Raw genomic sequence first — 27,028 nt, 5'->3', positions numbered from 1 at the left:
AAACAAAGGCAACAGCAGTAAATTAAGTACCCATATACAAATTGGTTTAGCAATATCCATACTTATAGGGACATGATAAATGAAGTATTTAGGAGTATGGATTAAAAATGATTCCAGTGTGGCAGCTAAGGATATGTTGGAAGAGACTAAACAAAAGAACATAAAAACTGAGAAGACGCTCTGTTATATGGATATTGATAGTAAGACAGAAGCAGTTAAAATGTTTTTAATCCCTTTAGTCTTGTACACAAGTCAGACATATTTTTATCAACCAGAGAAGAAGTTGTGAATAGCAATTAATAAAGAGCTGAAAGATTTTACCTGGGAAGGAAAGATGGCAAGAGTAAAGTGGGATAAGATTATCCTTAAATAGGAGAAAATGGATTGGGCTTACCTGATTTGAAGGGGTATTTCAGAGCAACACAGTTAAGGCTACTATACACAGCACATGCAGAAAACTATAATTCAAAAGTGGAATGTGACAATGAAAGAGTGGGGAAGCTCAAGAAACTAGGACAGACTGGGATTTCAGATGCAGACCTTTAAAGAGCATAACAGAAGATTATATTCATAAAGTAGAAGAAAAAGTATTCTAAGAACTAAGCCAACACAGGTATAAAGAACGGAGATCCTGCCAATAGGATAACTGCAATTGGGGATACAGTCAATAGGCAAAAGAGGGGCTAGAATTTATTGGAGAAAAATGGCAGAGAAGCCAAGGTATTAGGAACAAACAACTAGAGGGGGAAAAGCAAAAGAATGGGAAGATGCCAAGAAATTACTTGGTACTTGCAGGTTAGACATGGATATCAATCCTTGCTAGGAATGGCAGAGTAATGACAGAGAAAGAAATAGGAGGGGACTCAATGATAGAGTTTTTAGTATAATCTAAAACAGAAATTAAGAAATGAATTAGTAGAGCATATAGAATACTGCATAACTATAGGCATCAATCTGAGAAGGTTAGAAAGGATTGGGAAGAGAGACTGGATAAGCCATTCACAAAGAAACAAATGGGGGATATATGTATGTCTCCCAAATATGCATCAAAGTCTAGGAGATTTAGGCTCTTTGCCTGGAAGTCTACATAAGGTATTTTGTACCCCAAGCAGACTCCAAACAATTCTTCCTCAGGTAGATAGCAAATGAAGGTGTGATGGGGAAGAAAGAGCTAACTGGGAACATTTTGAGTATAATGAGTTAGCAGACCTTAAAGAATTGCCTAGACATAGTAAAGCCTTGACGACTAATTATGATGGCTACCAAAAAACTAATAGAAAAAAAAAAGACAAAAAATTAGGCAAATGAATGAAATCAATGCAGAGAGACTTGTATGGTTATTGGAAAGGCTAGGACATCTAGGAAATGTAGAATATTTGGGTGCAAGTGTCTGCACTTAAGTTTACACTTATACCCAAAGTAGGTTACAAATATCTTCCCAACAACTCTGGGTAGGTGATCATTTTAAATAGAGTTGCTGGCTACTGAGACTTGCCTGCATATATCAACTGGACACAAGCTGATTTAAGTATATTTTTCTGCACTTATTTAAGATTCGAGTCAGTAAATATTGTGTCTCTGTCTCTCTGCAGTTAGTTCCCCACCCCCTCCCTGTTTCTTGTGGTGTTAATCTTGGTGGCTTTGGAATTGTCCGCCCCTGCTGTAAATCTCTTGTTGGGACCCATCTCATGTGCTCACTCAACTGAATACAGCGAGATCATATTTTGATTTTGGATACTCCTACCAGTCCAATCTTGCGGTGTACAGAGAGAGCATTTGGGAAGGGCATTCCCCTACAGTATCTTAATCTGCACAGTTTCATCCGTCTCAAAAACAAATTGCACTTCATCTGCCTTACTGTATTTGTGTTTCTTCCTACTTTATTACCTTATTTTGCTTTTGCCTCTTCTTAAAAGTACTCAATTGAATTTATTCTGCTGCCTTTATTGCTGCTGGTTAGTAGCCCAATTAAATTGTAACTGTTATTCTAAGGCCCTTGGTTTAAGCACTTGGGCTTCAAACCAGTTGTTTTACATTAAGAAGGTTTGTGGTCTGCACTGTTGTGGCAGGACAGGTAGCGTACATCCTTCTAAGTTGGGAACAGCTGATTGAGGGCTCAGTGTCTGTTATTCTAAAAGTGTAACAGTTCTGGGTTAAGGACTTGGGCTTCAGGCCAGTTATTTTACATTAAGAAGGTTTGTGGTCTACACTCTTGTGAGAGGAGAGGCTAGATTCTGCCCGTCTGAGTTGGGAATTTCTGGTTAAACGTTTATTGCGCATGCTTACTTGAATTGTTTCTTTCTGAAATCTGTACGCCTGGTTTGCTGTAGCATAGACTAGATTCAGGCTGGCTGGATCTAGCTTTGTTTGTATAACTTGTGCACTGATCCAGGCAGTCTTTTTTGGAGAAGGTTTCTCTGTACCCTAGTTAGTGGCAGGACTGTGCAGTTAGAACTTGTCTGATTGAAGACTGCTGGAACAGGGCTTAGTTTTAAGCTTTTTAACTGGTTAATTGGGTAAAGTGTTGTTTTGATTGTATCTGCTCTATTTTCTGAAAAAAAAAAATATATATATATATATATATATATATATATATATACTTGTTTCCCGCCTTTCTGAACTAGTATAGTCCAGTTTTCAGGTTATTGCTGAATCCAGGGCTGTGTTAAAAGTTACTGTGTTGCCATTAACTTACTTGGATAGAAGGAAGTTTCTCTGTTCACCTGTGAGAGAGGGGAGCTTTGAGCAGCCTCTCTGTCCCTGGAAGAGTGGTTTCAGCTCAGAAGTTAGTAGTTTAACCATTTTGGGCCAATTTCTCTCTCTCTCACTTCCCTGCTATGAAAACATCATTTGCACAGTTTTTATGCTTGTATTCCGCTCAGCAAGTGCCTTCCAAGTGTTCTGCAGAGTCTACAGCAGCAGAGAGACAAGAGAGTGACTTTGGAGTGATTAAGTATCACTTTTCTGTCTTAACTAATTCCGCCTAAAACGCCAGTTATTTTAGCGAATCTGTGATTTAAAAAGTTTGTTATTGTATACAACTCCTTGTGGTGTCCTGCACAGTGATGCAGGCAACAGAGAGACCCAAGAGAGACTTTTCCATATTTAAGTATTTTTTCTCTGTTTTTTTTTGCTCCGACTGCCTTTTCCCACCTAAAAAGTGAATTTCTAACTGATCTGTGCTTTAAAAAGTTTAAATTGCATTTGCCTTCTGCTTTTTACAGTTTTTGCACTTGTTTTATATCAATTTAAGTCGTTTTTGTATTGTATAACTGTTGTAGGCTACACACTAAGTGCGCTAGCCTGTTTATAGCATTTACAGTGTTTCCTGTGCTTTTTTTCTGCCGTTTCCTGAAAAAAAAAAAATATTCTCTTTTCCCGCCTTTGCTGAACTAGATTACACCACAGTCCGGAATTCAGCAAAACCTGAAATCTGGACTAGTTTCCTGTGTTGCCCATATCCTTTACTTGGATAGGAGGAAGCTTCTCTGTTCACCAGTGAGAGTGGGGAGCTTTGAGCAGCCTATCTGTCCCTGGAGGAGTGGTCTCAGCCCTGAAACTAGTAGCTTATTGGCAGTTTTGGGTCAATTCTCATCTCTTTCAGTTTCCCTGCTTTAAAACCCGCATTTGCACAATTTTGTGCATAGCGCAGCGCTGCTTAAACGGGTTTAAACTATTCCCGGCTCCACAAAGTTTGCTCTTCACTTTTTCCCTTAGAACTGTTCTAAATCTCAAAGTAAGCACTCTATTTTCATTCTAAAGCCCTGCAGTTGCTCGTATAAGTAAATCACTAATAAACTAAGGCACTACACCCTCTTATACACCCTTTAAGTACTTAGCCTCCTACTGGTCCTTTTTGATCAGTCAAAAAAGTAGTTCCTTATGCTATTCTGGCATGTCCAAAAGTCAGTTTTGGGTTTACTCTCCAGTCCAGCTGGTGAATCTGGGAATCTTGAGGCAATGTTACAACTGCCTTATGTACCCAGACCACCCTCTCCTCCTCCCAACAAGCTCAAATATATGTGAGAGATGCAACTATATAGCTAAACCGGAGGCTGAGCTCTCTCAACCCAGTACTGGCGCAGTCAGGAGGAGAAGGTAACCACACACACACACCACAAATCCAGTCTTACATAGACCTATCGCAACAGCAAACCAAACACAAACACACAAAAACATACTCTGAGGCTCTAAATAAAAATCTGCCCAAGCAGCAGAGACCTCCAAAGCAGACATCCAAGCAACCGCTACCAAACAACAATACCCACGTATCACATAGTTCACAAAGTCAGTGTGCCACACAGTCACAGCCCTTAAGGCTAAACAACACACCTAATACACTTGTAATAGGTGACTATTGCCAGACACACTGACGTCCCACTCACCAGGCTGAACAAGGAGAAGGGCACTGTAAGCTGCCTGTCGGGTGCCAGGATCCGCCACATAACACAAGCACTCAGGTCACTCCAAAGAAAGTATAAATAGGACTCCATCATTGTCCATGCTGGTGTGAATGACCCGAGACTTACCTCCCAGGACTACATGAAGAGAGACAGAGGAGCTCTCTGATCATGTAGCCCAGGCCGGTATGACCCTGACTGAGTAGCATCTTACCCTCACCAAGAATGATGCCACAGTATAAAGACAAAATGATAAATTTTAACAATTGGCTAAAGTATTGGTGTCAAAGGGGATCCAGTGTCTGTCAGCCTGGGATGACATGCTCAACAAGCCACATTGCTTCGCTAGGGACGGCTTGCACCCATCGCCCCTGGGCTTTCGAATACTGGCCAAGGCTCTTGCCACCCCCATAGTGCCTTTTTTAGGCAAAGCCAAGACAAACCCACCTCCATAGACAACACAAGGAAAAAGAAACTAAGGGTAATGCTGCTCAATGCCAGAAGTCTAAACCTAAAGATGCATGCACTCGAGGCTCTCCGCAGTATGGAGAATATCGATATCCGTGCAGTAACAGAAACCTGGTTCAAGGCTCCTGAGAGCACCCCAGCACTACCAGGTTATATCTCATACCATGTTTTCCGGCCTCAAAACTCTGACCGAACCACAAAAGGAGGGGGAGTATCCATATTCAAAGATACCCACACCTCCAGGTTAGTGGCACTGCACGAAGCATCTGAGACCATCCATGTGCAACTAACAGTGGGCAAAACTGCCTTTCAGTTTGTAGCCTGCTACAGACCACCCTCCCAAACTCAGGAACCCCACTCGGCTTTCCTGAGAACACTGGAGAATATGAAGGTCTCTCCAAACACCATTATATTGGGTGACTTCAACTACCCAAACATAGACTGGGAGAACTACTCAAGCCCCAACACCCTCGCCCAACGGTTCCTAGAATTTATAAACTCAAATGCTATGGAACAACTGGTCACCACTCCCACAAGAGGGGAAAACATATTGGACCTGATCACCAACATGGGGACTCTGTTCCATACCAGAGGTATACCCCTCATTGGTAAGATCTTACCATAAATTAATCTCGCTGGACATCCATATCCCGTCCCCACCCCCGGCCAAGGAAACCATGGTGAAGAACTTCTCAAAAACAAACTTCACACTTCTCAAAACCAAGGTGGAATCCTTCAAAGCCCCCGGGCCAGTGGAAAATACGGCCTAAACCGCAGAATCCTTTACAAACGCATTCTAGGGACACCTACAGGAATGCATGGATCGTGCTATTCCAAATAAAACCAAGACTCACTCCTCCAAAGGCAGACCACCTGTCTGGTGGACCCTAGCCATAAATAAGCTATACAACAGAAGGAGGAAGCTACTACACGATAGAGCAAAATCCCAAAAAGGAAGGCATCTCCGATCAGTACTAGCAAAAAACTACGATCCCTCATAAAATCATCTAAGGCCAGCTTCGAAAGAAAAATTGCACAAGACGCTAAAGATAATCACAAGGCCTTCTTTAGTTATGTCAGGAACCTGGGTGGCAACTCCCAGATATGCTCAGAGTTAGTGCAAAATGACAAAAAATACACTGAACCCACAGACATTATCAAAATCCTGGCAGACAGGTTCAGTGCAAACTCCCCCCCCCCCCAAAAGAGCAAATGTCTATCCCAACAGAGTGCAGCCTCCCTGACATCACAGATGCACACAAAAGCAAAAAACACAGCATCAATGGGACCGGACGGTGTCCTGGGCTGCGTCTTACATGAGCTCCAAGAAGAACTGAACTCTCACATAAAGTCACTGTTCAATCTCAGTCTTACTACAGGATATGTACCCAAGGAATGGCGTACAGCAACAGTGGTCCCACTCCACAAAGGTGGTGCCACAACGGACCCTGGAAACTATCACCCTATAAGCCTGACTAGCCTGGTCTGCAAAACTATGGAGTGCATCATCATGGAACTCAATGACATTGGGAACTTCCAAACACTGGATCCTACCCAATTCAGCTTTGTTAAGGGCAGATCTTGCCTCTTGAACCTGGTCGACTTCTTTGAAACAGTCACCAAGGGCATAGATCAAGGGAAGTTAATCCACACAGCCTACCTGGACCTCGTAAAAGACTTCGACTCAATACCCCACTCGGGCATCATAAATAAGCTCACCAGCTTAAATATCAACCCCTATGTCACAAGATGGGTTACAAACTGGCTCAGGGATAGAACCCACATGGTCAGAATTGCAGGTGACATGTCAGACTCTAAACCAGTTACAAGTGGCGTCCCACAAGGTGCTGGGACCTCTCTTGTTCGGTATACATTTCTCTGAGGTACAGGCTAACACGGGAGGACTATGGCTGACTACGTTCGTAGATTACTGCAAACTGGGTGCCATAATCGACTCGCAGATTGACACAAGCATCCTCCAAAAGGGTCTCACAGAGATGGATAACTGGTGCCAGAACCATGGCCTAAAGCTAAATGCCAAAAAGTGCATAGTCTTCCCCTTTGGGAAAAACAAAGAGCTCACAAATTACCACATAGGTGGCAATCCATTAAGTACGGAAGTAGTAATTAGGGATTTGGGGACCCAAGTAGATAGCAATCTTTCCTTTGACAATCACGTTGCCAAAGTGGTTAGAAAGACCTTCTATATAGCCCACCTTATCACGAAAAAGTTCACATCTAGATCAAGAGAGGTCATTGTGCCCCTCTACTCATCAGGCCCATAACTGAATACAATGCCCTATTTGGGATGTACCTTACCAGACACCTGCAGCAACTGGAAAGACCCCAAAAGTACCTCACCAAGAAGATCAAGGGACTCAAACAGATGCCCTATGCAGTTAGGCTAAAGTAACTCCAGCTCTATTCAGTTGCTTACCACCTACTCAGAGGCGATCGGTGCCTGACGTATAAAGCCAAGTCCAACCCAGAATTAATGCTCATGCTCCACCTCAGGAAATCCAAATCCCTTAGAGTTACACTCTCCAGGGACTTAAACCTCAGCACAGAAATAAATAGGACATACTGGAGGGACAGATTGGCTCCCCTCACTCTGGAGCAAAACCCCAATCCATGTTAGGCAGAGCCCCTCAATGACCCTCTTCAAGAGAAATATTGACGAGTAGATGGGAGAGCGTAGGTTTACCCCTGGGATCTCTTCTGTGTCCCTACTAAACACAGGCACAGTAAACTAACCTTAAAAGGGCCATCTTCTGTGACCTACTATACAAAGGCACAGTCAACTCATCCAAAAGGGTGGCGAAAGCCAAACACACTCTGGATAGGCTTATAAATGCCCTAGGGCAGATAGCCTAGTATCAACCTATGAACCTAAGAACCCAAGAAGTCTACAATGACTAAATGGGAGTATATTTTCTGGAGTATACAAAACTAGAGAGTTTTCAAGTATTAGATCCTTGAAGCCCTAAGTACTATTTAGGAGACAGGCCATGTCCTCATTCAAGTCAGTTCCTTTCTAGATTGGGATAGAAAATTAAAAACTAGCAGCAGTACAAAGCCTTACTTACATCAATCATGCTGGCAGATAAGAAAGCTATAACTAGAAAGAGAGAAATGATGAGGGCCCCAGCATGAGAGAAGCAAGGGAAAATTAGCAAATGTAAAAGTCAAGGTGCTACAAAAAGGGAGTTCCCAAAGTAGTAGACTTCCAAGTGTTCCATTTATACATTGTGATGGGTACTTTAAGTACTGGGAATCTAAGGGGTGGGGATGACAAAGACAAGGAATGTGCAAGCACTGTTACAGTTAATGTATGTAGATTTGGCCTTTATGAACAATATGGAAATGTAACACTTTGCCCATAGACAAGTAACTCAATGTCTATGTCTTGATTATTTTGGAGAACTGTCAAGATTTTAAGCAAGTCACTGTTAAAACAGTTAAATATATATTTATTACACACACACACACACACACACACACACACACACACACACACACACACACACACACCTGTATGGGTGTAAGTTTACATTATTGTAATAAATTTTCATACTGGGGTACTGTATCTTTGCTAACAAATACATGTCTGTAATTGCAGAGAGCTGAAATTTCACCTTCAGGCATGCATTTTACACCACCACCATTACAGCCGATACAAATCACTTAAGAAAACAATGCACCCAAGCCCCCCTTGTGAGCAGTTACTTGTCTACTGAGCTTCCCTAACCAGTCCTTCCAGACTATATTATTCCTAAAAATAGCTCTAGTCAAACTTGAACATTATTGTATAACATCTGTGACCCAACTCAAGACCAGCTTGAAAAATCTTTACTATCTTGACAGACAAGTTACTATTCAGTTACGCATTTTTAAGAAAGTTTCTTGCACCACTTTGTACGAAATAACATTCAGTCCATTTCGGTTTTATACTCCTGCTGTGTGAACCACTATTTGAGAAGTACATATCACCAAAAGATCTGTACTCTCACACCTGTATTAGCATTTTGTGCCAAAAAAGTGATCTCACAGTACAAATACTCACCAGAGTGACATACTTCAATACATGTGGCAGTGACTTTGTTCACTTTCAGCACCACAGCTGCCTAGTCAGCTCGCTAACTTTTCAGCTAGATGGGTTATGTTGTTCCATTTCCTACTGTAGTGGTTTCTTTTGGACACACACACCCATAAGAAAAAAATAGTTTTCACCCAAACATCTCAAGGGTTATTCTTCATTTTGAGCCTCATAAAGCTCCAAAAGGGAGGGAAAAATATCCAGCAACTGCATACAGTAAAATATATAGAAAGAATTAAATCTACATCCTTTAATCCCCACTGTTTAAAGGGCCAAGTTACTCACTTCAAAGCAGCACACTCGAAATTTACAGGTCACTCAGTAAGACTAGATGACTAGCCCTCATGCCTCCTACAAAGAAACAATGTAGCATGCCATAGTAACTGCCTGGCTATTACAGTAAACATTAACATGGTTTCATTTATTCTGTACATGCCCCAAAACTGTTCTCTTTGTAACAAAACGATCACACTTACTAATTTACATAAAGCAAAGCCAGTAGCTTTTCTAACTGGACCAAAATAATAAAGCCAGTGCATAAAACAGACTACCACATCCAGTAAGTCTTACACCTGGTAAAATTACCACCTCATGTAATAAAATGCTTTAAGGAATAACCCCTTATCAGAGAAACAGTGGCTTTGAATTTTTTTTTTTTTTTTTTGGGACTACAGCCTTCCTACACTCATTCTTTTAATATCAACTCTTTCCTTTTCAGGAGGTCTACAACCCATTCTCAAGAGGTTTTATGTCTGCTCATATCAAACTTTACTCCACATTAAGTTTCAATCTGCATTATTATTACAAAAATGTTCAGGTAAAGAAGCATACAAAAGTACATAGACATGTATACAACTTAAGCTTATACACACACACACACACACACACACACACACACACACACACACACACACACACACACACAAACAATCTGGTACTAAATATATCTTAAAACAAAAAAAAGTTAAGTACAGCATAACACATACTGCAGCAACATCGGCACAAGCAAGAAAAACTTAGTATAAAGACAAATAGAAAGGTAAAAGTACAAAACAAGCAATTCACCAATGACACAAAAAAGGTTTTACACAGAATTTGGAAACAAATCAAAAATAAACAGTATCACCAGCTAAAAAAGAAATCAGTACATTTTGGAGATTTACAAAGACCCTGTTGAACATAACAAGGATATCAAATGGCTAGAGTTGAAAGAAGCTCCAATACAGAGAACATGAAATGGGAATGAACTCAAAATTAAGAAAAGCTCCTAACTGGGAAATTCTGGGTCCTGATGCGATACCAAACTTCTGGATAAAGGCATTAACATCTTAGCAAAAACGTTTAGCCCCAAATAAAAATATTATTAAATTTTTACATCCCAAACAGACAGCAACCTGGAAAACAGGAAAAACAAAACATACACCTCCTCAAGAACAAACTTGCAAGTCCCGTTAATAACTATAAAACATTAACTTGCAGTCTGAAAATAAACTGTATACTGGAACTGATGTGGACAGAGTTCATAATCACTTAGAAAAAATTCAATCACAGCACTAGATGATCCTTTTGATCAACAAAACCACAACAGAAAACTGCAAAAAGGAGAAGGACTTAAGCATGGCAAGCATAGACTATAAAAAACATTTAACATGAGCCAATATTCATAGATTATGGAATGTTTACACATATACAGCATACACTCTACACAGAACATTTACATACAATGACAATTAGAAAGTGGCACAAAAATTATGACTCGAGTCATGACAAAAGGCCAAATTATCACAGTGATAATAAGTAAAGGGTGAATCTCTTGGGAGAGTCCTTGTCACCACTGCTGTTCTGCCTTGTCATTACTCTATTACACTGTTTACTTTGAGTAGACTACAGTTACAGCTTAACTTTAAGAAAAAAAAAAAACCCTTATCCAAAGAAATACTATCCACTTGGGGGGGGTGGTAACAGTATAGCTCAGAGAAGTACCATAAAGTACAACTACAAATGGTTACATTTTAGTACAACTACAAATGGTTACATTTTCTCAGACAATATAAGTATAGCATTTGGTTTTGCTAAATGGGCAAAAGCAACTATTACTACAGGAAAGCTGAAGTGCCAAGAAAATATCTACTTGAGATAGGTGTGTGACGAAGCAAACTGAACACAAGGGAGTATATAAATATTTGGGAATAAAGGATCGGTAATAAAACCTAACAAGAACAAAGCTTTCTAAGGAATACTTCAAGAAGTCTAAAGCCAATACTAAAAACTACCCAGACATCTAGCAATACAGTTGAAGGTATAAATCAGCTTACTCCACCTGTTCCAACATAAAACGTTTGTATAACTGACTGGCCCCAAAAAGCACTGGATCAGTTATGCAAGAAAATGCTTCGCGCTTAAATTACATATAAAAACTGCATGGCAAGACTATGCATCCCACGATCTGAAGAACGTATGGGCCCCCCTTGAAAACAGACCATGTCTAACTCTGCAGTCATGGGACTGCATACATATATTTGCCATAATGATATTTTAACACAGTGAATGTTCTAAACCATGAAAAAAAAAAAAAAAAAAAAAAAGTCTAAGATGACAACTTCACTCAGATTAGCTGAGAAATTTAAGAAAGTAGTAAGAATGAAAATCAGACAACAAAAAGTGCCAAGAAACTTTGTTTACATTAGGACACACCAGGACGTGTAGTAGCAAGCACTGCCCCTGGTGTGACACGGGACAACATTTTAATTGTAATGTTCATACCTCTTATTTCTTAAGAATGTAAGACATTAAAAAAAAAAAAGTCAGCATAACGTCCATCAGAGGGCTTCTGCCCCACTCTACCTCAAAAGGCCTGCAGAGCAATTTGTGTATAGCAAGGGGTGGCAGCCCCCTTGCTGGACGTGGGTAGCAGTCTTTCACCAACATTAACTCAATGATGGCAGACAATAACTTTCTTCAAAATTAAAAAAAAAACTCTAAAGTAATGTTCACAAAATACAAAATTACAATATTTAAAAAACTGCCCCAACTGCCATGCTTACCTGACAGCCCCATAGGGATGTCAATTATGTTGACACTGCCCACACCTGTGTGAACTATGGTGTGAGAAGAGGAAGAGAAAGAAGAAACATTTTATAAAGAATAGTAACAAAAGAAAGAAAACTAAAGTCCACAATCATACTAGCAAGTATAAGGAACTCATGGAACAGCAGCAGGGTGAAAAAACATTTGATAGATGAATGATAAAATGATAAATAAGAGTTGAATTAAAACAAAGATGAAAGGCTATTAATGGCAGTTAAAGACAGCATACTACGAGTTTGATGGTTTACAAAAACTACAAGGAGGAAATAGAAACAATGCAGGTTATGCCGTTCAGAGCTAGAAACGGCTGCAAATCCTGATGCTGGGTGGGCTATACTTATGGCTAGGGAGCTGTATAATGAAATGATCAGCAATGTGGCAAGACTATTGCACTGGGGATTGTACATAGAGTACAACATACAGGTAGCCAGGAAACATGAACAACAAAGATTTACCAAAAAAGAAAAATATATAATCATAGGGATAATCTAATACCAACATTTAAGAAAGTAGAAGCAGATATAGTAATCAAAAAAGAACAAAAGTATTACTAACCACATAGTACTTATAATGTGCTGCATACCGAGAGAGACTGTCATAAAACACCAGAATATGCAATGGAAATCACAACCTCATTACCACAATTAACACAACATGCTGGAGGGACAAGTTCAAAAGAGTGCCCATACTCTGGAATAAGCTTCCCATTCATGTCAAGCAGAGCACCTCGCTGGCCCTCTTCAAGAGGGATCTTGAGTGGATGGGTAACAAAGTTCATTCCAGTTGCCCTATTTGATAGGGGCACTGTGAACTAACATTGGGTGGCACAGTGCCTGGGCAATTTTTTTGAGCTAGGCTTGTAAAGGGTCCAGGGCCATTAGCCTAGTACACACCTATGAACAAGGGATGAAGATAACCAAATAGTTCCAATAATAGTAGAAGCAACAGAGCTTAATAAAAATGAATTTTCAAGTGTACAAACATGCTAATGCTACATTTACCCCTATAAGAACTTCAAAAGGAATACATTCTGGGTATCTTGCAGGTGCAAAGTCCAACACTCTTAAACATGAAAGAGGGAAGCAGTACTAATTTCATGAGCTTAAATCATGCACCGATTTAAAAACTGGGTCAAGTTCTGTCATGGTATTAAAACCCAAAGCATCTGGAGAAAACAAAATATATAAATGTAAATGCAACTACACCACAGCTTCAAAGCAAAACTACTGTATCAATCTTCAGCTTTCTCCAAATTCTCAGACTACAGAACAGGATAATTTTCCACATATCTCTAGTGTTATTAACAAGCTTGTGTTGTCACCGTTTTACGTTTGCTTAAGGATTAGGATCATCACTTCCAGTGCCACTGCCAAGCATACTTGTCAACTTTACCTCATTATGAAGAACATAGTTCATTTATAGTCCTAAAAAGTCCACGTTCCACTCAGTCCACACTGAAAGATCAGTCACACATTGAACGTTAAGAATATTTTTAACCAATATCCATGGTAAATTACACTGGGAAATAATGGAGAATGCTGGACTGAGTGTAACTCGTGTCTAGGAGTAGGAGTGCGACATACACAGCGTTCTCCATTCACAAGTTCATACTAGGCTATCTGCCCTAGGGCATTTATAAGCCTAGCCAGAATGTGTTTGGCTTTCGCCACCCATTTTAAATTTTGCTATGCCCTTTTTTTGAGGTTAGTATATTGTGCCTCTGTCTAACAGAGGCACAGAAGTGATACCCGGGGTAAACTTACGATCTCCCATCCATTCATCAAGATTCCTCTTGAAGAGAGTCAATGAGGGACTCTGCCTAACCTGGAATGGGATTTTATTCCAGAGTGAAGGGAGCCTCTGGGTTATGAATCTGTCCCTCCAGCATGTCCTATTTATTTCAGTGCTGAGGTTCAAGTCTCTTGAGCATGTAGCTCGATGGGATTTGGATTTTCTGAGGTGCAGCATGTCCATTAATTCCGGGTTGGACATGGCTTTATACGTCAGGCACAGATCACCTCCGAACAGGCGGTATGCCACTGAGTAGAGCTTGAGTTTCTTTAACCGGGCAGCATATGGCATCTGTCTGAGCCCTTTGACCCTCTTGGGGAGGTACTTTTGGGGTCTTTCCAGTTGCTGCAGGTGTCTGGTAAGGTACATCCCAAAAGGGGCATTGTACTCAATTATGGGCCTGATGAGGGATGAGTAAAGAGGCACGATGACCTCCCCTGATCTAGATGCGAATCCCTTCATGATTAGGTGGGCTATATAAAGTGTTTTTCTAACCACTTTGGCCACATGGTTGTCAAATGAGAGATTGCTATCAACTTGGGTCCCCAGGTCCCTAATTACTTTTTCTGTACTTCATGGATTACCACCTATGTGGTAATTTGTGGGCACTTTGTTTTTGCCAAAGGGGATGACTATACACTTTTTGGTGTTTAGCTTGAGGCCATGGCTCTGGCACCAGTTGTCTGTTTCTATGAGGCCCTTTTGGAGGATGCTTGTGTCGACTGGAAAGTCGATTATGGCGCCCAGTTTGCAGTCATCTGCGAACTTGGTCAGCCGCAGTCCTCCCGTGTTGGCTTGTACCTCCGAGAAATATATACTGAACAAGAGAGGTCCCAGGACTGAGCCTTGTGGGACGCCACTTGTAACTGGTTTGGAGTCTGACATGGCTCCAGCAATTCTAACCATGTGGGTTCTGTCCTTGAGCCAGTTTGCAACCCATCTAGTGACATAGGGGTTTATATTTAAGCTGGTGAGCTTATCTATAATGCCCGAGTGGAGTATTGTATCGAAGGCTTTTGCGAGGTCCAGGTAGCCTGTGTGGACCACCTTCCCCTCGTCAATGGCCTTGGTGACGGTTTCAAAGAAATCGGTTTAAGAGGCAGAATCTGCCCTTAAAGCCGAACTGGGTAGGATCCAGTGTCTGTAGGTCCCCAAATATCTTTATTTATGAGGTCCATGATGATCCTTTCCATAGCTTTGCAGACCAAGCTAGTCAGGCTTATGGGGCGATAGTTTCCAGGATCCGTTGAGGCACCACCTTTGTGGAGAGGGACCACAGTTGCTGTATGCCACTCTCTGGGTACATATCCTGTAGTAAGGCTGAGATTGAACAGTAGTTTTATGTTTGGGTTTAGCTCTTCTTGGAGTTCATGTAGGACGCAGCCCGGGACACCGTCTGGTCCCATTGATGCTGTGTATTTTGCTTTGGAGAAGGCGGCTCTTACCTGAGCATCTGAGATGTCAGGGGGGCAGCACTCTGCTGGAATAGATATTTGCCCTTTTCGTGGGGAAGGGGGGGGGGGAAGAAGTTTGCGCTGAACCTGTCAGCTAGGATGTTGGCAATGTCTGTGGGTTCGGTGTATTTTTTGTCATTTTGGACAAATTCTGAGCATATCTGGGAATTACCACCCAGGTTCCTAACATAACTAAAGAAAGCCTTGTGATTATCCTTAGTGTCCTGTACAATTTTTCTCTCGAAGCTGGCCTTAAACGATTTTATGAGTGCCCGTAGTTTTACTGCCTGGCACTCAACCTCTTGCCCCCAGAAACATTCAAGTTTTTAAAATATCAACAGTATTACCTTGAAAAGTTGAAGTAAGAACCTTAATCAGTCGATAAATAATTATTGAAAATTCCTCTTCTTAATAACCAACTATCAGTTAAGTCGGTACAGGACGCTACCCAGGAAGAGGAATTTTGCAGTTATTCCTATTCCATAACCAATGTGATAAAATAGTACTTAGGAGTTTGCACACCTCTTTTCACAACAAGATGCATTCCTTCTGCAAGATTTTGCAAAAATATTGCAGATTATGCCTACTAATCTACTTGTGATAATACGCAAGTACCCAGAAAAGTATCCTAGCTACAAAGCATGGCATTACTGTATTTTAGTGAATGGTCAATTTATAGATTGCATCTTGGAGAACGAACATTCTCCAGCAGGGTATTAATATACAAATAATGCCCACTGAAAAACGAGTCTGCCGAATATCAAGCTGCTGTGGAGCATGGACAGAAAAAAAAAAAACTAAACTAACAGCCACCATTATTTCACACTCACTAAACAGCAGAAGTGCTGCTTAGCAAGTGTGAAATGTAAAAGAAGAAAATTAAAAAGAAAAAAAGTGTTTCGGTGTGAAAGCGAGACTGAACAGTTACTTTAGCGAGTATAAATGAAATAAACAGAAAAAAAAAAGTATGTATGTGTATGAGTGTGCTTATGTTTCTGTCTACCTGTAAGTGAATTCATGCATGAAAGCAGAAGAGACTGTGTGTATATGTATGTGGGTGTGAAAGCAGAAGAAACTGTACAAGAGAGAGTGAACAGTGAAAGCGATCAAGACGTTACTTTACACTGACTAAACAGTGCTTTTGCTGTTTAGCGAATGCAAATAAAAAAAGAAAAGAAACTTAAAAAAGTGTATGTATGTAAATGAGTGTATGCATGTATGAAAGCAAAACAGACTTGCGTGTGAGTGAGAGAATGCATGTATGAAAGCAACAGACTGTGTGTGTGTGTATGTAAATGTGTATGCATGTATGAAAGCAAAACAGACTTGCGTGTGAGTGAGAGAATGCATGTATGAAAGCAACAGACTGTGTGTGTGTGTGTGTGTGTATATGAAAGCAAAACAGTGTGTGTGTGTGCGCGTGCGCGAGAGAGAGAGAGACACACACAGAGAGATCCCTGCCAGCAGCAGTAAAGATATCTACATACCTCTCAACCTCTTACCTTAACATATCTGGATAAGCATAAAATAAACAGGGGACAAAGGCTCAAAACATATTTTTACATGATCCCGTTATAAAATCACATTACTTCAACAATAGGATTTGTATCCGCTTATATTTTTTGAAGCCAAGGTGTGTGTTATGTCTACCTGCAATATAGATACATAAAATAAAGGGAGAACAAAGTCTCAAAATAGAACAGATTTTAATTATAGTTATAAAAATTGCTTAAATAACAGGATTCAAGTTAGAATGAGTTTTCTAAATGAAAAGAAAGTCTGAAACTTAAATTTGTCTTCATTTAAAGGCATCAATCTATAATAAAGGGCAACAAACCAAACGTTTTAGGAGAAGGGAACCAAACAAACAAAGTAAATTCTTGGACACTGAAGTGTGATATTCTGGATGTAAAATGCTTCTGCCAACACCATTAATATATACTACAACAAGTTTGAAACATTAGGAGGCGGAACTATTTTATTACAAAAACTTAAAAAAAAAAAAAAAAAATAGTACTTAAAAAAAATAAAATAAATAAGTAAACAACAATTTTAGAGAAAGTCCCATTCTCCAAGCACAATAGCGCCCTCCAGGATGTGTGTTAATGTATAATGAATGCCCTTCCACAGGTGTAGAGGCCCAACACTGCCCCGTAACACCCTGGGAGGGCATTAATTACACATTAATGAACACCTTATCAGGCATTATTTATTTAAATTTAACATTTATTAACCAGGAATGTCCAACTTGGCAAGAAACCAATTTTCAGCAGAGGCCCGGAGAGAAAGACTTCAGATGCATGTCTTTGTAACGTGGGAGGAAACCGGAACACCCAGAGGAAGCCCACACGAACACAGTGAGGACATGCAGACTCCACACAGAAGGCACCCCAGCCGAGAATCGAACCAGAGAACCTCTGGCTGTGAGGCGACAATGCTACCGTCGCACCCCTGCACCGTCCACATTGATTATGGATTGTGTAGTATTCCATAACAGTCAGACTACGCAGAAGTGGGTGCTGCACGTGTGACTAACAAGCCAAATGGGCATGATAGCATATGCAAAATGATGCACGCTTGACAGATATGCATATCTGCCAGTGACATCATTCATACCTTATATTTTGACAGTTGGATGCTGTTATCCGAGAACTGGTCAGAAGCTACTGAAGGGCTTTCTGCTATTTTACAAAACCTAAGGATATGTCTACATTCAACGATAACTACATAAATTAAGTCATTTCTTCCTTGAGCTCAGTGATGACATTCTTAAAATCAATTGGGATTCTGCCAGAGGAGAAAAACTGCCTTAATTGTGGCTATAAGGCTTCCCTTGCTGCTCACAGATCCTTTGATTGGAAATGCAGACCAAGGAAATGCAGAAGTAAAAATGGTACGCTGACTGGCACATTTTTTTTTTTTTGAAAAGAGTAGATTGCCTCTCCAATCTCTTGTGAAGATGCGAACATTCTTGACCCACCAATAGACATTCATTACAGCTGTAAACTACCTTGGAGTGTCTGTTAAAATCGATGGTGGTGGATTGGTATCAGTTCTTAAGAGATGTCTGCACTTGGAAACTTCTCCAGGACTCAATGCTACTCGGAGGTCCTGGAAGGAAGTCCAGTTTGATGAAAATCGTTTAGTAATAGCCAAGTAAAATCCCAGGAGAAGCCTGGCAAAAATGGACAGGTGGGCGTTTGGAAATGTATGACTGTAGTAAAAAAGTTGATCATCTTACCTTTGTACACAGACGAGATGCAGCCACATTACTACTGATCTAACAGCAAGTTTTACCGGGAACATCCATTATTTTTGACCAGTTGGCAGCTTACCAATGCATTGCTCAAATACCAGGATGAAATACACCCATCTGACAGTCACAGTCAAAATTTCATGGACCCAGTTACACATGCCCACACCAATGCTGTGGACTGCATGTGGCTACATAACAAAAAAAAAATTTAAAGCCATGAATGGTGGCAGACATGGTTCTGATCCTTTTAGACGAATTCATGTAGAGAAGTAAATACTGGGGAAGACTGATCAGCTATTTACCTGCTGTCTTAGTCAGAAAGGAATTTCAGGAAGCTCACTGAAGTGAAGGTGCCGAGATGCTGTCAACCAGTGAAAACAAAAATGAAGTTTCTGAGCTGTGCCTTGGAAATCATATGGACACACTGATTCTTACAAGGAGAATGAGGATCATTTGCTGCAATCCACCCTCCCCTTTATTATTTTTGTTAACTTGCCAGTTAAAATGCAATTTTACTGTTACAAAGTTGTTTAAAATCACCAGACAAAGCAATTACAATATAAATTTATTTCAGTAGTACATTAACAGTAATATTGCTGTTCCTTTAAAATTAATGTAACTATAGTGCTGTTACACCATCATTACACCCTGTCAAAACACTAGACACTTGTCTTATCTACAGATTAATCTGCATCTTCTACTCTGCCCTACAAGATCAATTTTGTGCCTTTATGTGAAAGCTATAAGCATGACTCTTCCCACAGCAAAGCAATGCATACTCAAAACATTCCATATCTGTATCTGTCTATACATACAAACACCCATACACATCTAAGTTTTGTTCTTTACACACACATTATATCTATATCTATTTTACACACACACACACACACACACACACACACACACACACATAAATGTAGAACATGCCCTAGGGCATTTATAAACCTAGCCAGAGTGTGTTTGGCCTTTGCCACCCATTTTAAATGAATTTTGCTATGCCCTTTTTCGAGGTTAGTATACTGTGCCTCTAACAGAGGCACAGAAGTGATACCCGGGGTAAACCTACGATCTCCCATCCATTCATCAAGATTCCTCTTGAAGAGAGGAAATGAGGGACTCTGCCTAACCTGGACTGGGATTTTATTCCAGAGTGAAGGGAGCCTCTGAGTTATGAATCTGTCCCTCCAGCATGTCCTATTTATTTCAGAGCTGAGGTTTAAGTCTCTTGAGCATGTAGCTCGATGGGATATGGATTTTCTGAGGTGCAGCATGTCCATTAATTCTGGGTTGGACATGGCTTTATACATCAGGCACAGATCGCCTCTGAGCAGGCGGTATGCCACTGAGTAGAGCTGGAGTTTCTTTAACCGGGCAGCATATGGCATCTGTCTGAGCCCTTTGATCCTCTTGGTGAGGTACTTTTGGGGTGTTTCTAGTTGCTGCAGGTGTCTGGTAAGGTACATCCCAAAAGGGGCATTGTACTCAATTATGGGCCTGATGAGGGATGAGTAAAGAGGCACGGTGACCTCCCCTGATCTAGATGTGAATCCCTTCATGATTAGGTGGGCTATATAAAATGTTTTTCTAACCAGTTTGGCCACGTGGTTGTCAAATGAGAGATTGCTATCAACTTGGGTCCCCAGGTCCCTAAATTACTTCTTCCGTACTTAATGGATTACCACCTGTGTGGTAATTTGTGGACACGCCCAGTTTGCAGTCATCTGCGAACTTGGTCAGCCTGTACCTCCGAGAAATATATACCAAACAAGAGAGGTCCTAGGACTGAGCCTTGTGGGATGCCACTTGTAACTGGTTTGGAGTCTGACATGGCTCCAGCAATTCTGACCATGTGGGTTCTGTCCTTGAGCCAGTTTGCAACCCATCTAGTGACATAGGGCTTTATATTTAAAGCTGGTGAGCTTACCTACAATGCCCGAGTGGAGTATTGTATCGAAGGCTTTTGCAAGGTCCAGGTAGGCTGTGTGGACCACCTTCCCCTCGTCAATGGCCTTGGTGACCGTTTCAAAGAAATCAACCAGGTTTAAGTGGCAGGATCTGCCCTTAAACCAAACTGGGTAGGATCCAGTGCCTGTAGGTCCCCAATATCATTATTTATGAGGTCCATGATGATCCTTTCCATAGCTTTGCAGACCAAGCTAGTCAGGCTTATGGGGCGATAGTTTCCAGGATCCGTTGAGGCACCACCTTTGTGGAGAGGGACCACTGTTGCTGTACGCCACTCTTTGGGTACATATCCTGTAGTAAGGCTGAGACTGAACAGTAGTTTTATGTTTGGGTTTAGTTCTTCTTGGAGTTCATGTAGGATGCAGCCCGGGATACTGTCTGGTCCCACTGATGCTGTGCTTTTTGCTTTGGAGAGGGCAGCTCTTACCTGAGCATCTGAGATGTCAGGGGGGCAGCACTCTGCTGGGATAGATATTTGCCCATTTGGTGGGGAAGGGGGGGGCGGGGAGATGTTTGTGCTGAACCTGTCAGCTAGGATGTTGGCAATGTCTGTGGGTTTGGTGTATTTTTTGTCATTTTGGACTAATTCTGAGCATATCTGGGAATTCCCACCCAGGTTCCTAACATAACTAAAGAAAGCCTTGTGATTATCCTTAGTGTCCTGTGCAATTTTTCTCTCGAAGCTGGCCTTAAGACGATTTTATGAGTGCCCGTAGTTTTTTGCTAATACTGATCAGAGATGCCTTCCCTTTCTGGGATTTTGCTCTGTCATGTAGTAGCTTCCTCCTTCTATTGTATAGTTTGTTTATGGCTGGGGTCCACCAGACAGGACGCCTAACTTTGGAGGATTGGGTCTTGGTTTTATTTGGGATTGCATGATCCATGCATTCCTGAAGGTGTTCATAGAATGCATTTATAAAGGATTCTGCGGTCTGGGCCGTATTTTCCACAGGCCCGGGGGCTTTGTAGGATTCCACCTCGGTTTTGAGGAGTGTGAAATTTGCTTTAGAGAAGTTTTTCACTGTAGTTTTCTGGGCAGGGGCTGGGGTCAGGATGTGAATCTCTAGTGAGATTAGTTTATGGTCTGATCTTACCAGTGAGGGATACACTTCTGGTCTGGAGTATAGAGTCCCCATGTTGGTGATGATCAGGTCCAGTATGTTTTCCCCTCTTGTGGGAGTGGCAACTAGTTGTTCCATAGCATTTGAGTTTATAAATTCTAAGAACCTTCGGGCTAGTGTGTTGGAGCTAGAGTAATGCTCCCAGTCTATGTTAGGGTAGTTGAAGTCACCCAATATAATGATGTTTGGAGATACCTTCATATTTTCCAGTGTTCTTAGGAAGGCCAAGTGGGGTTCCTGGGTTTGGGAGGGTGGTCTGTAGCAGGCTATAAACTGGAAGGCAGTTTTACCCACTGTTAGCTGCACATGGATAGTCTCTGATGCTTCGTGCTGTGCCACCAACCTGGAGGTGTGGGTATCTTTGACAAATATTGATACTCCCCCTCCTTTTGTGGTTCGGTCCAAGTTTTAGGGCCGAAAAACATGATATGAGGTATAACCTGGTAGTGCTGGGGTGCTCTCAGGAGCCTTGAACCAGGCTTCTGTTACTGCACAGATATCTATGTTCTCCATGCTAAGGAGAGTTTTGAATGCGTGCATCTTGAGGTTTAGACTTCTGGCGTTGAGTAGCATTACTCTTAGTTTCTTATCCCTTTTGATACCTATGGAGGCGGGTTTGTCTTTTGTGCCTTGCCTAAAAAAGGCACTACGGGGGTGGCAAGAGCCTTTGCCAATATCTGAAAGCCCAGGGGTGACAGGTGCAAGCCATCCCTAGCGAAGCATCGTGGCTTGTCAAGCAGGTCATCCCAGGCAGACAGGCATTGGATCCCCTTTGAATGACACCAATACTTAAGCCAATTGTTGAAATTGATCATCTTGTCTTCATATTGTGGCATCATTCTTGGTGAGGGTAAGATGCTACTCAAGGTCAGGGTCATACCGGCCTGGGCTACATGCTCAGAGAGCTCCTCTACATCTCTTTTCATGTAGTCCAGGGAGGTAAGTCTCAGGTCATTCACACCAGCATGGACAATGACTGTCATATTTGTACTTGCCTTGGAGTGACCTGAGTGCTTGTGTTATGTGGCGGATCCTAGCGCCCGACGGGCAGCTCACTGTGACCTTCTCCTTGTTCAGCCTGGTGAGCGGGACGTCAGTGTGCCTGACGACAGAGTCTCCTATTACAAGTGTATCAGGTGTGTTGTTTAACCTTAAGGGCTGTGACTGTTCAGCACACTGGCTTTGTGAGCTATGTGTTGCACGTGTTTTGTTTTGGGGTAGCAGTTGCTTGGGTGCCTGCTTTGGAGGTCTCTGCTGCTTAGGCAGATTTTTATTTAGAGCCACCGAGTATGTTTTTGTGTGTTTATGTGTTTGGTTTGCTGTCGTGGTAGGACTATGTGAGACTGGAATTGTAGTGAGTGTGGTTTCCTTCTCCTCCTGACTGGTTACGCCAGTACCGAGTTGAGAGAGCTTAGCCGCCAGTTTGGCTATACGGTTGCATCTCTCACATGTGTTGGAATTTGTTGGGAGGAGGAGAGGGTTGTCTGTGTACATGAGGCAGTTGTAATATTGCCTCAAGATTCCCAGATTCACCAGCTGGACCGGAGAAGAGATTGACAACTGACCTTTGGACATGCTAGAATAGTATTGGGAAGTCCTTTATAATTGAAAAAAAGGGCCAATGGGGAACAAAGTACTCAAGGGGAGTTTGTGAGGGTGTAGTGCTTTTAATTTTTTAGTACAGACTTATACAATTGCTTTAGTGAGCAAGTGCCAGGCTTTAGAGTGGGAATAGGGCGTTTATTATGAGAACTAGATCAGTTCTAAGGGAAAAAGTGAAGAGCAGACTTTGTGGAGCCGAGAATGTTTTAAACCCAATTAAGCGGGGCTGCCCGATGCTGCGCTATGCGCAAAATCGTGCAAAGCCGCGCTAAAGCGGGTTTTATACAGATGGATTTGAACAGCGCTAAAAATTGTCCCAAAACGGCCAATAGACTACCAGATTCTTGTGCTGGGAACACTCCTCCAGGGATAGATAGGCTGCTCTAAGCTCCCCACTGCCACTGGTGAACAAAGAAGCCTCCCCTTATCCAAGAAAGGAAATAGGCAACACAGGAACCAAGTCCAGAATACAGCAAAGCATGTATTTTGGACTACTAGGTCAGGAAAGATGGGAAACAAGGATAATTTTTTTTTTTTTGCAACAAACAGCAGAAAAATGCAATAAATATGTAACACAGGCTAGCGCACTTGAGTGCGTAGCCTCAACAGGTAAATAGAACAAACAGGACAAACTTTAAATTACAAGCGCAAAAGCCCGCTAAAGCTGGCTTTAAAGCAGGGTATTAGAAAGAGATAGGAAATGGCCCAAAAACAGCCAATAAGCTACAGGTCACTGGGCTGGAGCCACTCCTCAAGGGACAGATAGGCTACTCAGAGCTCCCCACTCTCACTGGTGAACAAAAGAAGCTTCCTCCTATCCAAATAAAGATATGGGCAACACAGGAACTATGACACAGCCCAGAGATCAGCAATACCTGAAGACTGGACTATTTTAGTTCAGTAAAGGCAGGAAACAAGGATTTTTTTTTTTTTTTTTTTTTTTTACAAAGTAGCAGAAATTAGGTACAGAAACACAGTAAATGCTTTAATTCGGCTAGCACACGAGTGTGTAGCCTACCAGTTAAACTAAGCAAAAACAAACTTTAAAAGTGCAAAAAAAACCTCAGAAATACAGGCAGGAATGCAATAAAACAACTTTGCAGAGCTTATTTAGTTAAACAGAGAAGTCTATATATACAGAAAAGCAGCTAAAACACACAAACACTTCAGATGCAGTGCAACCTAGAGCACCTGAGTTGTAGCAATATTAAGGCAATTACAGTTATAATAAATGCTCTGAAATATACGCTATATTTCCAAAATGTTTGAGAAGCACAGTCAGAACACAAGGAGGTTCAGGCAGGAAAAAAAAAAAGTTGGAAAAAGGAGAAACAGAAGGCCTTAGCAAATGTTCTCTCTGTACTAGGTAAAATAAGCTAATGACACTAGACTGGGAGGAGTGTCACAGATCAGATTTACAGTAGGGGCGGGCAACTGCAAAGCCACCAAGTATAAGAGCAACACACCAAGAGGGCGGAGACAATAGCCTACAGCCAGTAGTACATTTTATATATATATATATATATATATATATATATATATATATATATATATATATATATATATATATATACACACATATACATACATACATATATATATATATATATATATATATATATATATATATATATATATATATATATATATATATATATATATATACACACACACACACATATATACACATATACATATATATACACACACACACACAAACATATACATAACAATAACAGCTAAAATTGGAAAGCCCACAGTCGGTGACAAGTATAAGTGTTACTCTCAGGCCTATAATACGTATATTAACACATACACTCATGCAAACACATCTTTTAACATATACACTATACGTATATATAAAACAAACACACATGCGCATGGTCACGCAACTACACAGTCCCTCTTATATCCATACACATACCTAGCTATGGGTGTGTGTATACATATACATATATATACATATATATATATATATATATATATATATATAGACATACATACACACACACATACAAGAGTGTGCATATACACACAAACAGAACACGAGTAAAACGTTCATATACTTGTGTGTGTGTGTGTATATGTATATATATATATATATATATATATATATATATATATATGTGTGTGTGTGTGTGTGTGTGTGTGTGTGTGAGTCTCTGTGTATAAATACATATACACACACACCTCCAAAGTTTCCTAGAAACCAGCCTCGGCTACAGTGACGTAACCAGAAGGAAATCTTTATATTAGCAACAATCGCTAAAGTATGAATGAAACAATCGACACAATATATGTTAAACAAACTTTTACACTAATCAAACCGGCTAGTAAACACCCAGAGAGCACATACTGTTACTGACTATTAAACCGCACGTTTTAATCAAAGTTCACACATACCAATCACCACTGGAAAAAAATCAGATAACAAATGTGCCTACTATTATACATGGGATAATTGCAGAGCACAAATGCATCAAAAATTTACGTTATAAATAATAGCATTAAACAAGGGAAAATCCCACAGCAACAAGAGTACCAGAAAATTGTTTAGAACTTAGATTACCTGTTTCAGTCCTCCAGCACAGCTCTGTCAAATAAATTTAAAAGTACACCTTCAAATTAGACAAAAAAAGCATCCCAAAAAACATGAAAAAATAAAACCGTTTAGTTAAATACACCCATGTTCTACGTTTTTCGAAAAATGCTCGTTGAACAACTTGTCCTGAAACTTCCTGCCTCTTCAAGACACACCCAATGTCTTCCATCACCAGGGAAAAAGGACCTTCCGTATGTGCAAGGCTAAAAACTGCCTGTTGTTTCTAGCACTAAGAAACAAATAATTATTGAATGGATTAGACTAACTATTTTGACTTGTTTTTATGTCAAAGTTTACTCTTAATGATATTTAGTTTAAAACAGCAGAGAATTAAAAAAAACGATGCCTTGTGGGAATTGTAGTGTTTTCTGGCTGTTAGGGGGCCTAATTCTTGTAACCAAGGAGAAAAACGTTTAGACAGAAACAGTTACCAAATCTATAAAGCTTAAACTGATACTGGTATTATGGGAGTACGTGAAGTATACATCTTGTGATCCTACCCTAATCCCTCACTTTCGGATGTTGTTGCCGGGGTATAGACAGAAATTTACGTTTTGTTCTCAAACCTAATGTTATTGTCCCACCGATCAAACTATACTCAATCCTCAAAATAATATCCCCGAGACATAAAGGAAAGGGCTACGTTATTTTCAAATGTTAGCATTTATACTAATAAAAATGTTATTTTAAAGACGCATTCCTTTCACACAAGCGTTCTTGCTGTACCTGTACTGGAAATGTTTGTTTACAGTTGTAAACATTATGCGCTTTTTGAGTAATGCAGTTTCCAAGAGATGCACAGAAAACATTTACTCATCTGAGTACACTGAGTATACCTAGATACACACCTGATTGTAGCCATTTAGGTAACACACTGCAGACTATGGAGTGTGTCATATTTGAGAATTATTCTGATTTCTCTTTACTTGATTGCATTACTGGAATCGATAAAGAAGTACATGAATTCTAACAGAACTAAAACATTGCTCAAAATAAATGAAATTACTGAATCAATTTGTGCACACAGCACTCGACAAATCAGGGACATTTGTAAAATATACTGTTAACGTCAGACTTTGACAGAATAAGACAATGCAAATTAATATATATTTTTGGAAGTAAAATAAGTCCATAACTCTAATTATTGTCATTATTTGTCAAGTGTAATTCACTGATTTTTCTC

The 27,028-nt window shown here is 40.6% G+C and overlaps 1 protein-coding gene across 1 annotated transcript in view; it reads right to left on the bottom strand.

Moving 5' to 3' along the window:
• NRAS (NRAS proto-oncogene, GTPase) overlaps window positions 1–26,031 on the bottom strand; it is a 448,706-nt gene extending 422,675 nt beyond the window's left edge. The window contains exon 1 of the mRNA XM_044076717.1: window positions 25,813–26,031. The gene's annotated coding sequence lies outside the window, so the exon portion shown is untranslated. The remainder of the gene's footprint in view (window positions 1–25,812) is intronic.
• Window positions 26,032–27,028: the final 997 nt, after the last annotated feature.

This window comes from Protopterus annectens, chromosome 7.part0, assembly GCF_019279795.1.
Source record: "Protopterus annectens isolate FY-2018-M chromosome 7.part0, PAN1.0, whole genome shotgun sequence".
Taxonomy (NCBI): domain Eukaryota; kingdom Metazoa; phylum Chordata; order Ceratodontiformes; family Protopteridae; genus Protopterus; species Protopterus annectens.
Note: the sequence above shows the minus strand (reverse complement) of the source record. Positions and strands in the feature narration are given on the sequence as shown.